The sequence below is a fragment of the Panulirus ornatus genome, chromosome 20 (assembly GCF_036320965.1).
Source record: "Panulirus ornatus isolate Po-2019 chromosome 20, ASM3632096v1, whole genome shotgun sequence".
Taxonomy (NCBI): Eukaryota; Metazoa; Arthropoda; class Malacostraca; order Decapoda; family Palinuridae; genus Panulirus; species Panulirus ornatus.
The window spans coordinates 70,204,470-70,221,106 of record NC_092243.1 but is presented as its reverse complement, the minus strand read 5'-3'; the positions used below and the strand labels follow the sequence as shown (position 1 = coordinate 70,221,106).

Below are 16,637 nucleotides of genomic sequence, written 5' to 3'. Positions count from 1 at the left end.
GCCAGTAATACCACAGACCCCACCCATCAGGGAGCCGCTGGCCACAAAATATATATCCTGGCCAGGCTGGAGGCTTCCAGCTTCGGCCCGGGCCATCGTGTGCCGGCCTGGGTTGGCTGGCCAGCCGTGAATGATACGCTCCCATACGTCAAGCCGCGCAGGGTTTTTTTTTTGTGTTGCTGGGGCGGTCAGTAGCTGCTGTTTGCGTTGCTGTGACGGCCACCTTCTGCTGTTTGTGTTGCTGAAGCGGTCTTCAGTAGCCGTCCTTTGTTTTGCTAGGACGATCAGTAGTTCTCGTCTGTGTTGCTGGAGCGGTCAGTCCGCTGTCGCCTGTGCTGATGGATCGGTCAGCCATTATTGTGTGTCTGAGTGTGTGTTGCTGGGTCAGGTCAGCGCGCTATTGTGGACGTGTTACTGGGACGGTCAGCTGTTGCTGTGTTGCCGGAGCGGTCAGAGAAACGGCGCGATCACAAGACATGGTACGGTAAAGCGCCCTTGTCTCCTGTTGTTTGCCCAGCCACAAATTCTCAGAGGAGGAACACCCATCTCCCCGCGCACGCCCCCCCAGGCCATAAACATTATCTCAGTGACGGAGGGAAGCACTGTGAGAGGGAGGAGGAGGAGGGATAAGGGGTGGAGGGTTGGGGGGACACTTCGTGATACGAGCAGGCGAAACAGGTCTGGAAGAGCTGCTAAAGCCAGTCTCTTGGAACACCTCCAAGCGTAGCGAACTACTCCGAGAGGTTGTCGTTATTCCAGAAGGCTGCCTGGATGCTTGCCGTCTACTGCCACCGCGGTCATAAAAGTCATTCTAAGCTTCAGAGAGACAGCAAAAGAGGCACTTATCTTTCCCAGTGTCCAGCCAACAGCTAAAAAAAAAAAAGGAGAAAACAATTACATGTTCATTAACTGGTACATAACTCGGACAGGATATCTAAGTAGAGTATAACTCGGACTTGGACAAGATATCTAAGTAAGACAGACAAAACTTTGTTGAGTTTAATGCCTCCAAGACCCAGTTTCTATCCATCTCTCTATCGCAAACTCACTCACAACTCTCGTCTCACCTTTCACAGTTCTGTAATTCAACCTTTTGACTTAATGAATATACTTGGCATTACTATAACATAAATTCTTTCTTGGAAACCCCACATTACAGGAATAGCTAAGTCTGCCTCTAAGAAACTAGGTGTCCTGTTTAGATGTCGAAACTTCTTTTTTTCTGAACAGATCTTCCGTTTATACAAGGGATTGGTTGGTTCGTCCTTGTATGGAGCACTGCTCTCACATCTGGGGTAGTTCTAGCTCTGTATCCTTACTTGACAGAGTCGAGTCGAAAGCGGTCCGACTTATAAACTGTCCCAGGATAACTTCCAAACTTGACCCCCCTTGCCCTTCGCCGCAATGTTGGTTCACTTTCCCTCTTCTATAGATATTACTTTGATTTTTGTTCCCGAGAGCTGGCTGCTTGTGTGCCCCCCCACCACAAGCTAGACCACGCAATACTCGGCAAACTGTTGCAAGTGATCATCAGCAACTCAAGGGTGGGCCGTTCTGATACCTGCTTCTTTCCCTACACGTCGAAGCTTTGGAACTCTCTACCTTCTCATGTCTTTCCCAGTAACTATGACCTGGTACATTTTTAAAAGACAGGTTTTTCTTTTTTTTTTACTTTCTCAAAAATTCGTTAAATACTTTCCCTTGTCTCCTCTTTTTTCCCTTTCATAATCCTCTCTATACTTCAATTAAGCCCCGGCCTTCATGTGGACTTCTGTCCGAGACTGGAACCTCCAACATAACAAAAAAAAAACACAACAAAAACAAAAATGTTTGCCTTTGTAATTGTCTTTACTTCACACATAACGTAAAAGTCTGAAATCCTGAACTTCCCACCATTAAGCACTCTTGAGTTAGAGCACTTAAAAAAAAAAATGACATTTCCTTCTTAATTATTAATGCAAACTTGTGTCAGGACGCGCACCTAAAATCTATTCAGCTGGTCTGGACGCGCACCTAAAATCTATTCAGCTGGTCAGGACGCGCACCTAAAATCTATTCAGCTGGTCAGGAACGCGCACCTAAAATCTATTCAGCTGGTCAGGACGCGCACCTAAAATCTATTCAGCTGGTCAGGACGCGCACCTAAAATCTATTCAGCTGGTCAGAACGCGCACCTAAAATCTATTCAGCTGGTCCCCCTCCAGAGAAAGAGGGGATGGCGGGGCAGGAGCGAGAGGATGATGGGGGCAGAACCACTTAGCGCCTGCATTTCAAGTACAGAACACGTATTGTCCTCGAATTACCGTCCTGACAGGGGTCTATCAAGACAGACAGACAGACAGGAGCAGGAAGGTGACGATTTACCGTCCCACATACACTGACGGGGTACACGAATGTGTAAACTAACTATTACCCGTCCATGGTATTTCGTACCTGTCTGAAACAACACTGCGTGAGGTACAGTTCAAGTGGTTAACAGGTGAACCTGAGGGGATAGAGGGATGGGGATGGTGTGGTTACATGACGGAGAATATGTTTGATGGTTTGCAGAGCGAAGTATGGAAGGGACGCGAGGAGACACGTCGTGTTCAAAGGGACCGTATACCGTCGTATTGGTCGTGTTCAAAAGGGGATCGTAGCGTCGCGTTTAAGGATCGTATCGTCGTGTTCAAAGTATCGTATCGTCGTGTTCAAAGGGCTGTATCGTCATGTTGAAGGAATCGTACCGTCGTATTGGTCGTGTTCAAAAGGATCGTAGCGTCGCGTTTAAGGATCGTATCGTCGTGTTCAAAGGATCGTACCTTCGTGTTCAAGGGATCGTACCGTCGTGTTCAAAGGGATCGTACCGTCGTGTTCAAAGGAATCGTACCGTCGTGTTCAAAGGGATCGTACCGTCGTGTTCAAAGGATCGTACCGTCGTGTTCAAAGGATCGTACCGTCGTGTTCAAAGGATCGTACCGTCGTGTCTAAAAGGATCGTACCGTCGTGTTCAAAAGGATCGTACCGTCGTGTTCGAAAGGATCGTACCGTCGTGTTTAAAATGATCGTACCGTCGTGTTCAAATGATCGTACCGTCGTGTTCAAGGGATCGTACCGTCGTGTTCAAGGGATCGTACCGTCGTGTTCAAAAGGATCGTACCATCGTGTTCAAAAAGGATCGTACCGTCATGCTCAGGGGGATCGCACAGTCGTGGTCAAAGGGGTCACGCCACCGTACCCAAGGGTCGTACCATAGAGCTCAAGAGGCTTATAGTCCACCTCACAAAGTCGTCTCGATCGTCAAAATGAGAAAAGGGGGGAAGGGAAGGGGGGCACATACGTCGCCTTAATGCTCGTCGTCCGTCCTCGTCGACCGCCAACTCTACCAGACCACACAACCAAGTCGGTCGATCGTCCCAGCGAACGATTCACCAACGCACGACTTCACAACGTCGACAAAAACCGAGCGACACACACGCCCAAGCTGTACAACACCCCTGACACACGTGTAGGGGACATGCTGGAGGGTGGAGGGGCGTCTCCCATACACTGAGGAGGACATGGTGTAAGGTAAAGTGACGTGGTGCAGGTTGTAGGCCAAGGTTGTGTTAAGGCTGTGGCTACAACCTGACCCCCCCCCACACAAGGCCGTGGCTACAACCCAACCACCACACATGACCGTGGCTACAACCCAACCCCAAACGAGGCCGTGGCTACAACCCAACCCCAAACGAGACCGTGGCTACAACCCAACCACCACACAAGACCGTGGCTACAACCCAACCACCACACATGACCGTGGCTACAACCCAACCACCACACATGACCGTGGCTACAACCCAACCACCACACATGACCGTGGCTACAACCCAACCACCACACATGACCGTGGCTACAACCCAACCACCACACAAGACCGTGGCTACAACCCAACCCCAAACGAAGCCGTGGCTACAACCCAACCCCCACAACCTTCATAACAAGGATAAGGTCTGAGGCACCAAAGGCCTTGAGGAAAGACGTAATGATTCTTGCAGAGACCTCGAAAGGAGACTGAGACTTTACTCTCTCTTTAGGGACCTCCTGGAGCGACGGGTTCCAGCCCGCCGATACTGAGGCAGATAATGTCAACCCATGTCCTCCTACAGGGGCCACATCTTCAATGGTCTACCATTATCTTTATGACCTTACATTAAGGTTCTCGTACTTGCTTCCTTCTGCTTTCCACGGCGTACGTCGTCCTTAAACTCTCAAACAGTCTGAAGTGGCACCACTTAATGATCTTCAACCCTCTGAACAGGACTGCTTTTGGCCTGACCTGACCTGACCTTCACCTATCGCGTCAGACGTCACGCCCTCGTAGCCAAGGGGGGGGGGGGAGGTCACGCGCCATCGTGTGCACAAGGGTCGTGGGGTCGTGCCAACCCCCCTAGGGTTTATAGAGCAGCAAGTGGTGGAGGAGACTTTTTTTTTTCCCCCACCCCCTTTGGAAACCTAAAAATGTCCTCCACGCATCTCTGGCAGCTGGTTAGTCCACACCCCACGGCGGCCAGGCGAGTCCATCGTGTCTCAATGACTAAGAGGCGCACGCGCGAGCTGGCAAACCCTCGGGTCTTAGACAGAAGACAAACTTCTGACGGGGGAATCTTACTGCTGACGCGGGGTTCCACCTCGCCACTCGGTCAGCTGGCTGGTTGGCTGGTTGGGTGGGTCTATCAGCTGCCGTCAACGATAAGCAACTACATCTACCAACAGGAAAAATCTCCAACACCTTCGTCAGGTCTCCAACACCTTCTTCAGGTCTCCAACACCTTCTTCAGGTCTCTAACACCTTCTTCAGGTCTCCAACACCTTCTTCAGGTCTCCAACACCTTCCTCAGGTCTCCAACACCTTCTTCAGGTATTCAACACCTTCTTCAGGTCTCCAACACCTTTCTCAGGTATCCAACACCTTCTTCAGGCGCTAAGAATAATTCGAAGACCACATCTGTTCTTACTATGGACGTGGTCCATGCCACCAGTTCTCTCTCTCTCTCTCTCTCTCTCTCTCTCTCTCTCTCTCTCTCTCTCTCTCTCTCTCTCTCTCTCACACACACATACACACACACACACACCGACCGCCCTTGCCTCTTGGCTCTACAATGAGACGGAGAATTCCGACAGCAACGTACGGTGTTCTCTCTGTAGAGGGAGGAGGGAGAGGAGAGATGATTATACCCCTGTAGCCAGTCCCCAAGGATCACGTCTGCGACTGTGAGACACACGTACGTCAGGGGGGAGGGGGTTTCGTATATGAAGCAGTTACGACGCAAAACTGGTGGACTTTTTTTTTTACCCAAACACAACCTGACGTCAAGCACTACTACTACTACTACTACTACTACTACTACTACTAATACTACTACTTTCTGTCATGTAAGTAGATATGTTAAGTTCACTACAGTGCGGATAAGAGTGTGGCAAAGGTGTTGGTCTATACTTTGATGTTCACGTCTTGAGCAAGGAGGAAACCAGGGGAAACCCAACCCACCCCATCCCCCAAGGAAGAAACCAGGGGAAACCCCCATCCCACCCCTAAAGGAGGAAACCAGGGAAACCCACCCCACCCCATCCCCCAAAGGAGGAAACCAGGGAAACCCACCCCACTCCATCTCCCTAAGGAGGAAACCAGGGGAAACCTACACCAACCAACCCCCAAGGAGGAAACCAGAAGAAACCCACCACCCCATCCCCCTATGAGAAAACCAGAGAAAACCCACCACCCCATCCCCCTTGGAGGAAACCAGAAGAAACCCACCACCCCATCCCCTTAGGAGGAAACCAGAAGAAACCCACCACCCCATCCCCCTAGGAGGAAACCAGAGGAAACAGCCCCCTCTCTCCCCCTCAACAGCAACCGACAACAATTGAATCCCTGGCGGCAAAACTCCCAAATATTATCGTCGCGACGGAGTAACCAGTGTACTTAGCGAGCAGCAAGCCCTCTCCAGAGACCAGCTTAGCGCCGCAGACAGCGAATGCAGTTAGGGGCGCAATAAGCGGCGCTGCTGTGCAATTAGCCCGTGCAGTTCTCGTAGCAGGGGAGAGAGAGAGAGAGAGAGAGAGAGAGAGAGAGAGAGAGAGAGAGAGAGAGAGAGAGAGAGAGAGAGAGAGAGAGAGAGAGGAGGAGGCGGCGGCGGGGTAGGAGGGGGAGAGGCAGTTAAGCAGGGAGGGAGGGACTTAGGGAATGAATGAGAGAGAGTGTGTGTGTGTGTGTGTGTGTGTGTGTGTGTGTGTGTGTGTGGTGTGTGTGTGTGTGGGGGGGGGGACAAGACGCTCACAACCCCATCTGGAGGCACTACTACCCCCCCTCCTCAAGTAAGATCTGGGGGCCCCCCATCGTCTCTTGGCGGTACCCCACCACCACCTACATGACCAGACCACACTCGCGAATCATTCTTACGTTTCTTTCTGGATTCAAGTTTTACGTACACAATGGTGACGTCACGTTGCCTCTGTCCTTGGGAAGGAAGACTGGCTGGCTGACCTGGGCCTCTCTTGTTTCTCGTCCTCACCTGGACTATATCTTTTTCTTTTTTTCTTTATCCAAAAGAAAAAGATATTTCGAACTCTTTGCGCCACTCAGGGAGAGGGTCGTACACTGACAGCAACCTTCAATAAAAAACATATCCACACTTTTACGTACCTTCTTTCGTCTAACTATTGCACACTTGCCCCCTTGCGTGTATACCATACGCATCATAATCATTCTAAATGAGCCATAATCATTACAGTACCGAGTTACAAATACGTACAATAATTTCAAAAGACGCCCCAGGGAAGCGGAATGGAAACATTGAATTCACGAAACAAAAACCAAACAAAAAAAATATCTATCATTTGAGGCCATATATCTTTTTTTTCCCCCCAGATCTTTTAAATAAAGGTCAAAATTTCAGCAACATTAAAGCGGTTGTCAAACGCTTCAGACTTGACCTTTTCGATCATGTAGGAAATGCGTCATTCAAACGCTTTCAGCGGACGCATACGACCACTGGTGGTGGTGGTGGTGGGTGACGACCCACACCACCCCGGGGTCTGAGACGACCAGAGGTGTGTTTTTTTCCTTCGCTTTATAAGACGTTAAGGTGTGCTGCCAGTCCGTCGGTCCGTCAATCACGACCTTCCTGTAGTTAGAGAGCTGCTTGCTTCTTCCCCTCAAACCCCTCCTCTCTCTCTCACGCTCTCTCTCCCCAATCCCTCTCCCCTCCTGTCTTACAGACGTCAAAACCCCTCCTCTCTCTCTCTCTCTCTCTCTCTCTCTCTCTCTCTCTCTCTCTCTCTCTCTCTCTCTCTCTCTCTCTCTCCCGCCCACCCGTCTTACAGACGTCTAATCATCATTAACCATCAATTAGTCTCCTACGCTTCCCACCGGACAAGGGAGGCGGTCAGGGTAAGGACGTCTTCACGCGCCTCACGGAGGCTCTGACGCCTCTGCCACACACACACACACACACACCACACACACACACACACACACACACACACACACACGCCCCTCGAAACGACCGGTGCCAGTTGAGTACGGCCGTGCCCTTCCTCAATCGTCCAGCAGGTCAAAAAGAAATATATATACATGGACCTAGGAGGACCTGCAACATTGTGGCGGGTCGCATTCCTCCCCTGGCGGAAGGTGGTCTGGTCGAGGGAGGGAAAACTGTCCTACCTCCGTATTCTAAGATGTTCACTCACGCGTCGGCGCATTGTATTATGCGCGACTTTGCGACACTTTGTATACACACCACAAGCGACTTCCTTCACTCGTACCATACCACAAGACGGGGATCAGGAACGCTTTTTAAGACCTTTTTTTTTTCCCCCGAACGTCTACGAGTCTCACGATCGCAGACACAAGTACTCTGGACCCTACACTTAGGACCTGCAATGCAAAAGGGGAGAAATATACACCCCACCAAACAGTAAGGCACTGTAAGGCAATGTGTGTGTGTGTGTGTGTGGTGGGGGTGGATAGCGCACCGCGCATACCTCAGCATAATCGACCACCATCATGTCTGGAGTAAACGAACCGATCTCTTCCCCGAAATATACATTAAAAAAAGGGGGGACCTTAGGTAACAGGCTGAGGTTGGCTGGAAGGAGGAGGAGGAGGAGGAGGAGGAGGAGGAGGAGGGAGATGAGGGGAGAAGAAGAAGTAGTAAGGGTGGGCTGGTGGGAGTGTGTGTGTGTGTGTGTGAGAGAGGGATAGGGGAGGGGCGGGCGGGGAGGAGAGAGCAGAGACGCCCACTCTAACCCTGATGAGAACTCGACACACTTGGCTGCAACTTTCAACTTTCTCGGACCTCCTTACTTCGTGATACTAATTAATACCCTCGAACCCTTCCCTTTCCTCCCTCCTACACTGGATCGTCTCCGCCACGGTATTAATCACCTTAATCAGAGGGGCCGTAAGGGCGGCATTAGGTTAGGTAGGATAAGGGAGGGAGAGGCCATAATTACACCAGTGGCCATGGATGTGGGGGGCCGGCTAGCGCTGGCCTTCCTCTACCTGGCCCAGTGTAAATCACCCAAACTTGGAGGAACTTGAGGCCTCTCCCCTGTGCCCAAGACGACAGTCAATTAGCTGATGATCCCTTCGCGGCCCGCGGGGGGCCTCCCTCCCGTACACCACACAGGTTCTAACGGAGGGACAGGGGGGTATGTTGAGGAGGAGGACTAGGAGGTGGAGGAGGAAGATGATATCTACGATACACACACACACACACACACACACACACAAATACATATATGATACGAGATATTAATGTGTGACAGCCACTCGCGACGTAAGACCAGAGACGCGTGCCCTTTGAGGAAGAGTGTTTATGTAGGTGACGTGATTGGTTTGACTTCAGAAGGGGGAGATCCGGTGTTAATTGGGGGAAGAGGAGGAGGAGGGGGTTGGTTGGTCCCGTTTACCCCCAATCATATGGGGTACTATTAATTTCGGGGGTGAGGTGGGGTCTCATTCGCCCCCATCATGGAGGGGTACTTGCTCATATAACCAGAGGTGGCTACACTCTCCCCCTCAACATGTCTCTATTCACCAGGAATTCAAATCGCTTGCAAATTCTCCTGCTATCGCCTCTCTTTCCAAGATCCGTTATGGTGTTGCGTTGCATCTCTCTCTCTCTCTTCTACAGGTATTACTACTATCATTTCGACCACTGTTGTTATAAGGTGTCTGGGGATGTGGTGGCCTGGTCCCTGAGACCTAGTCCCGCCAACATGCGTCTGGCCGTCGCTTCCCGTAGTTTGACTGTGGGAGACGCAACCACACGAGGAACAACTGTTATAATCATAATGAAACACTTGCAGTCGTAGTGCGGCGAAGCGGTTGAATTGTCTTCCTTCTTACGTCTGCTCCTGTTCTTATAACCTTTCCTGTTTTAAGACTGATCTACAATACACCCGAGGACCTCAAATGTATATTTCGTAATGTATTTACTGTATTCTATTGGCGTATTTTCAAAATTAATCTTAAGATTTTACCTTAAAGACCACCATGGCTTGTGTCATGTTGGTTAGCATACATATATATAAAAGAAAATCTTCCCCTTATCCTTGAGTATTACGGTACGACCTATGGGTACGAAGGCCTAAAACCTCTGACCTGACTCTTAAAAAAAGGGTCAGGTCACCAGGTCATTCGCTGACAACCAAGAGGGTCGTCCCGTCGTGGTCAAGGGTCACTCACACCTTGTGTTCATGAGGACACGAAGGTCAGATCCTTGTTTATATCTTGTGAACTCGGGTTACGTCATGACCGACTGACGTGGCGTGTGATGATTCGCCACAAGCAGCTGTTCTGAGTCCCGTCCTATACACGTCTGGGGTCATTCGGTCGCGACGTGTGTCAGGCGTTTACAGGTTACCAGGACCCTGATGATGTCTTGGGAGAGGTTCTGAAACACTGATGTTTTGGTTGAGGTTCTGAAACACTGATGTTTTGGTTGAGGTTCTGAAACACTGATGTCTTGGGAGGGGTTCTGAAACACTGATGTTTTGGTTGAGGTTCTGAAACACTGATGTTTTGGTTGAGGTTCTGAAACAATGAGGTCTTGGGAGGGGTTCTGAAACACTGATGTCTTGGTTGAGGTGCTGAAACAACGTGAGGTATAACTGGGAAGCTACAGTGTGGGTACTGAAGTGAAGCATAGAGCTGGGGAACTGGTTACTGAAGCCAGGTGAGAGACAGGGATACTTCAGGATGTGGTGGGTGGTGGTGGTGGCGCAAAGGGGGGTGAGGGGTGGGTTGGATCAACTTGAAGTTAAGGATCAATGGTTAAGGGTGAAGTTCATGGGTGTCAGGGAAAGGTCAGGTGGATGAGAGTGAGGTCAAGTGGGGTCATGGGTGTTAGGGAGAGGTCAGATGGATGAGAGTGAGGTCAGGTGGGGTCATGGGAGTTAGGGATAGGTCAGATGCATAAGGGTGAGGTCACTGAGGGTTAGGGGTGAGGTCACAGTGTTAAGGAAGGGTCATGTAGATCAGGGTGAGGTTATGGGACTTAGGGCGACGCCACACGGGAGGTGAGGGGATAAGGGTAGGGTCGCATGGGATCCAGTGGGACTTTACGATGGGGGTGGGGTCAGGTGGGGGTCAGGGTGGAGTGGAGGCCTCGGCGACCGAGCAAGAGGGAGGGGGGGGGAGGGGTCGTCCCACGGGTGTGCTACAGCCGGAAGGTAACCTCACGTAAGGGAATTACTTAATTGGCCAGGCCTCTAACTCACTCACCCTCACCCCCCTACACACACACACACACCCATCTCTCTCTCTCTCTCTCTCTCTCTCTCTCTCTCTCTCTCTCTCTCTCTCTCTCTCCTGAGGGTGTGTGGCCACCCTCCCCCCCCAACAGAGCAGCCACCCGTGGACCAGTTCTCATTGGAGAACACCCACCCTGGTCATGACCGGCTGGAAGGGGGTGAGGGGAAGGGGGAGATCACAGTCGCTGTCTACACCGGCAAGAGGAGAGAAGAGAAGTGAGAGAGTAAGAAGCCGGGGGTTTGGGTTTAAAAAGAAAATGGAAGGTGTGGAAAAGGATAAGAGAAATGGGAGGGCGGGGATCAAGGGATGGGGAAAAAGACAAATGGAAGGTGTGGAAAAGGAGAAGAGGAATGGGTGAGAGGCGTTGTTAGGTGGGTGTTACTAGGTCAATGTGCGGGTGCCGTGCCCTTCTGCAGGATCAAGGAGCCGTGTCCGTGGCCGGCCAGATCGTGTGTATTGGAGGCCAAGCTACTGCAGGCGGGGGGCTGGTCGCAGGCAGTGTAATCTGGCAGCAACACCAACACCTTCAGGAGGTGTAGGTGTACGTAACGCACTACTGGCGACACCGCAACACCAACACCTTCAGGAGGTGTAGAAGTACGTAACACACTACTGGCCACACCGCAACACCAACACCTTCAGGAGGTGTAGGTGTACGTAACGCACTACTGGCCACACCGCAACACCAACACCTTCAGGAGGTGTAGGTGTACGTAACGCACTACTGGCCACACCCGAGGTGTCCAACGACGACCGCGATCGACGGATGAAGCCTTCGGTCTCCCAACGGAAGGAAGCGGTCATGACTTCTTGAAGACGCAAAGGAGGACAATAATGTTTCACCACAGCACACGTGCAGCACCACTTCCCTCGCCCGCCTGTGGAGCTGGTCTTCCCCTGTTGATGGCAAGGGTTATACGTAACTTCCAGGACTCCCAAGTCGGCCCCCACCCCGTCCGTTCCAGGCTCTCCAAAGATCCGTGGCCAGTCCAGGAGAGACACACAGACACCATAGGGTCACAGACACACACTCATCCACTCGCCAGACATCATAGGGTAACAGACACACACTCACCCACTCGCTGGACATCATAGGGTCACAAACACACACACACACACTCGCCAAACATCATAGGGTCACAGACACACACTCACACACTCGCCAGACATCATAGGGTCACAGACACACACACACACACTCGCCAGACATCATAGGGTCACAGACACACACTCACACACTCGTCAGACATCATAGGGTCACAGACACACACTCACACACTCGTCAGACATCATAGGGTCACAGACACACACTCACCCACTCGCCAGACATCATAGGGTCACAGACACACACTCACACACTCGCCAGACATCATAGGGTCACAAACACACACACACACACTCGCCAAACATCATAGGGTCCCAAACACACACTCACCCACTCGCCAAACATCATAGGGTCACAGACACACGCTCACACACTCGCCAGACATCATTGGGTCACAGACACACACTCACCCACTCGCCAGACATCATAGGGTCACAGACACACACTCACACACTCGCCAGACATCATAGGGCAGAGTGACCCCCCGTATATCACACGGCAGTGAGCGTATGATCCATGTTATGACGATACTCGTCCTCTCGAGAGAGTGGATTTTGACCTCACGATACGAAGAGATGATGATGATGATGATGGAAAAGTGAAGATAGGTCTCGTCACATGCCTGACTAGCGTCACGTAATCCCTTAGTATAAACGTGTGACGTCTCCAGCAGCAGTCGAAATAAACCTAGTGGTGTCTACACTAGCTTTCCAATTAAACCTGGTGCTGTTTAAACTAGCTTTCACAACAGACCTGGTGATGTCTATAAACCGCCTTAAAAGTAAAACCTGGCTGTGTGTGTGTGTGTGTGTGTGTGTGTGTGTGTGTGTGTGTGTGTGTGTGTGTGTTGTTCTTCAGTGTATGATTAAACACGCGGATTTCAGCGGTTCGACCCGTGCGCTGGCAGCCGCCTGTGGTCCCATCATCTCTCTCTACACCCGCTCACACCAAACCCCCTACCCCCATCCCACTATATCTACTTCAACCGCAATCACCACCCCCCCCCCTCTCTTCCCCCTCGCCCTCCTACCAAAGTCCAACCAATGAATAAAAATGGAATCAGACTGATGAACATTAGGGCTACCACTGTCTGTCTTTCACCACAGAAGGGGCAGAGATGAGGCTACAAGTACACACACACACACATCAAGGCATATGCAAATAACCGCGACGAAAATGAAACGCGATAAGTTCCCAAGTGCACTTTCGTGTAGTGATCATATCATCAGGGGTGAGATACAAGAATGGGATAGAAGACGTAGAGGAGTCATTTGATATACAAGGAAGTAGGAGACGTAGCTAAGACGCCACTGGCAAATAGCATCTATTGTCTCCGTACGCACAGATAAAGTACTCCAGCGAGAGAATGGGTGAAGGGCACATGGCTAAGGTGGGTAAGTGGAAGCAAGTACAGATAAGACAGTGGGTACAGTACAGAGAATACAGTGGGTGCAGTACATCGCCATAGGAAGGTGACGGTATTGTGTTAACAAAATATGTATAAAAAAAATATCTTGATATTTCATTTTTCTTTTTTTTTTACTTTTTTTTTTAAATATCATGTGAAAAAAAACTCAAATTTACCAGAACCCATATCAAAATCACCTAACTTTTTCTTCATCCACTGGGTACAGTACATCGCCATAGGAAAGTGACGGTACTGTGTTCACAAAATATGTATAAAAAATATCTTGAAATTTCATTTTTCCATTTTTTTTTACTTTTTTTTTAAATATTGTGAAAAAAACTCAAATTTACCAGAACCCATATCAAAATCACCTAACTTTTTCTTCATCCACTGGAACAATTCCTGGGTAACCATTTAAAGTTGTTGGAAAAAATATTCTGAACTATTTTTCCCCCCCTTCTCCCAAAATACCCTCAACTCCCCCCCCCCCCCCCCTTTCTGTCAACTCTTTTTCACTTTTTCAAAGACCAAACAAAAAATTATTCCCATAAAAATCTCATCACGGGTTCCACTCATGCTGAATAAGAAAATGGGGGTCTTAATGTTGTTTTATGGCTAATTAGTCGAGTAATTAACCCTTAAGTAATTACACGTTCATGGACTTAATGATCACCAAACCCCCCCTTCCCCCCTCCCCCCCCTCTGTCGCTTCTGGGTAAAATCTAACAAACTATCAAGGTAATATTCCACGTAATTATGTTTCTCAAGCGTCGTAAATTTTTGCAGTCATGACACAAAAGAATTTTTTTTTCTCTCTCTCTCTCTTTGGCCTTCCTTGAGAGATTCTTTTTTTCTTTTAAATTCAAGAAAGACTTTAATACATCAAGAGACGCTCCTCAGCACTACAGGTGTTCTTCATCATCACAGGTGTTCTTCATCACCACAGGTACTCTTCATCAAGACAAGTGCTCTTCATCACCACAGGTGTTCATCAACACAGGTGTTCATCACTACCACAGGTGTTCTTCATCAACACAGGTGCTCTTCATTGCCACAGGTGTTCATCAGCATAGGTGTTCTTCATCAACACGGGTGCTTTTCATCACCACAGGTGTTCTTTATCACTACAAGTGTTCTTTATCACATGCTCATCACCACAGGTGTTCGTCACCACAAGTGTTCTTCATCACTACAGGTGTTCTTTATCACCACAGGTGTTCATCATCACAGGTGTTCTTCATCACCACAGGTGTTCTTCATCACCACAGGTGTTCTTCATCACCACAGGTGCTCATCATCACCACAGGTGTTCTTCATCATGACAACAGGTGTTCTTCACCAAAGGTGTTCATCACAGCGGTTCATCCGGTCTCATAAAAGTTTCAATCAGTTTAATTCTAAATCAAAAACAAATACAGGATGTGTTGATATCACATCTATAAAGATTTCCAATTTCCCCTAATTTTTGTTATATGAAAGAAAACTGACGAAATAAAAAATTTCCCTGACTTTCCCCTGATCTTGTGAACCTAAAAACAAAAAAAAACCTCCCTGACTTTTCCTTGATCTTGTGGACCTAAAACTCAAAAATTTCCCTGACTTTTCCCTGATCCTGTGAACTTAAACAAAAAATCTTCCCTGACTTTTCCCTCTCCTCTACAAACCCAGTTTAAGGCGAGTTATGGCTGAGTGAACACACCCATTCACATGTTTAAAATCTCACTCGTTTTCCTCAATGTTCAAGCAATAGCAATGTGGCTCGACCCAACACGCCAGCCAGCGAAGCCTGAGCGACGTGAATTTCATACAAAGAAAAGAAAAAATAAGTCGACGCAATGAAATATTCTGAAATAAAATCCGTAACTTGACATCGTTCCTATTTTCTACTAACATACAGACAGACAGACAGACACACAGTCTTGTCTTTAAATATAGCCTTGCAAAAGTTCTTTAATGGGATACTTGTACGACAATTCCATACGAAAAGAGATACGAGGGGGGGAGAGAGAGAGATATATACATATATAAAACCTCGAGATATAGGGGGGTAAAGAGGGAGATAGATACACAAAAAGCCTTTATAATGTTTTCTAAACAATTAAATACGTGTCTCGTGATATTTACAGGTCCCCGAGCGTCACAGAAAACGGACGCGTCCCATCATATACAAGTCCCTCCCTCACTCCTCCTCCTCCCTCACTGGTCGACCGCTGCCGACAGTACAGCGGCCTATCTCTCCGCTCGACTGCTTACCCATAATGCCCTGCTTTAAGGCCAATCTCCCCCTCCCCCCCGAGGCGGACACGGCGCATATAAACCCAATCTCCGCCATTCACGGGCGTACGGCGGCCGTAACCGCGGCAGCAGCGGCGGCAGAGGCGTCTGTAAGCGAGCGGCGGGTTAGGGGAGGAGAGGGGCGGCAGTTCAGCACCACTAACGGAGGCCCGCATATATAGCCATGATGGGCGGGCGGGCGGGCGGGCGGCGGCGGGAGTTATCGGCGTTGTGTTTTGTGCTGGGCGCCCATGTGTGTTGTTTCCTGCCCCAGCGTCGCCGCCTGACGCGCGCGGGAAGGGAGGACAAGAGGATGGTGAGGGTGGTGGTGATGATGAAGAGACGTAGGGTGGGTGTGTTGTGTGCGTGGCGATAGCTGAAGCGGATGGGACCATAAATCGATTATCTGTAATTTCTTCTCATTTAACAGAATATACGTAAATCATTTCTTTATATATACGTAAAAATGTCTTCTTTTAAATACTATAAACACACACATAACGAGGCCTACGGGGTAATCCCGTGAAAAATGAACGATACAGAGCTACGGGTAACCTGGCAAATGATATTGTCAGCGAACGACCTTTTCCGTCGCATGTTACCCACAGCGGCGACAGGAGACCCACACCCATAGTTAACCCTACCTTACATTAATCCACTTTACCCCACACACATACACACGCGTGCGTTACACTTACCTTAAGATGCCGTACACACGTAACGTAACAAGTAACGTATATACAGTGAGTGTCCAATGCCTGTATAGATAGGTTGGGAAGAACTTACTGAGGTTAGCGTAAGGACAACACACACACACTCACCTTGCCGACGACGCCCTCGGCACGTCTAGTCCGGCTCGCTCAGCATCTGGGCGTCGCCACGCCTGTAACAAACACACGTGTTAACTAACCTGGATACGAACCAACACTTTCACAAGGGAAAGAAATGAATATCACACAAACACTTAATAATAAGCCAATAAATACAACATAATGAACACTATGCAATAAACTAATACATATAACAATACGAACGCTTAAAATAACTCAATAAATACAAGAGTACAAGAG

At 49.3% G+C, this 16,637-nt stretch overlaps 1 protein-coding gene across 3 annotated transcripts in view; it reads right to left on the bottom strand.

Annotated features, from left to right (window-relative positions):
• Nucleotides 1-16,637, bottom strand: part of LOC139756111 (uncharacterized) — a 728,320-nt gene that overhangs the window by 30,056 nt on the left and 681,627 nt on the right. For all 3 annotated transcript variants that reach the window (XM_071675185.1, XM_071675186.1, XM_071675188.1), the window contains one exon: nt 16,389-16,450. The gene's annotated coding sequence lies outside the window, so the exon portion shown is untranslated. The remainder of the gene's footprint in view (nt 1-16,388; nt 16,451-16,637) is intronic.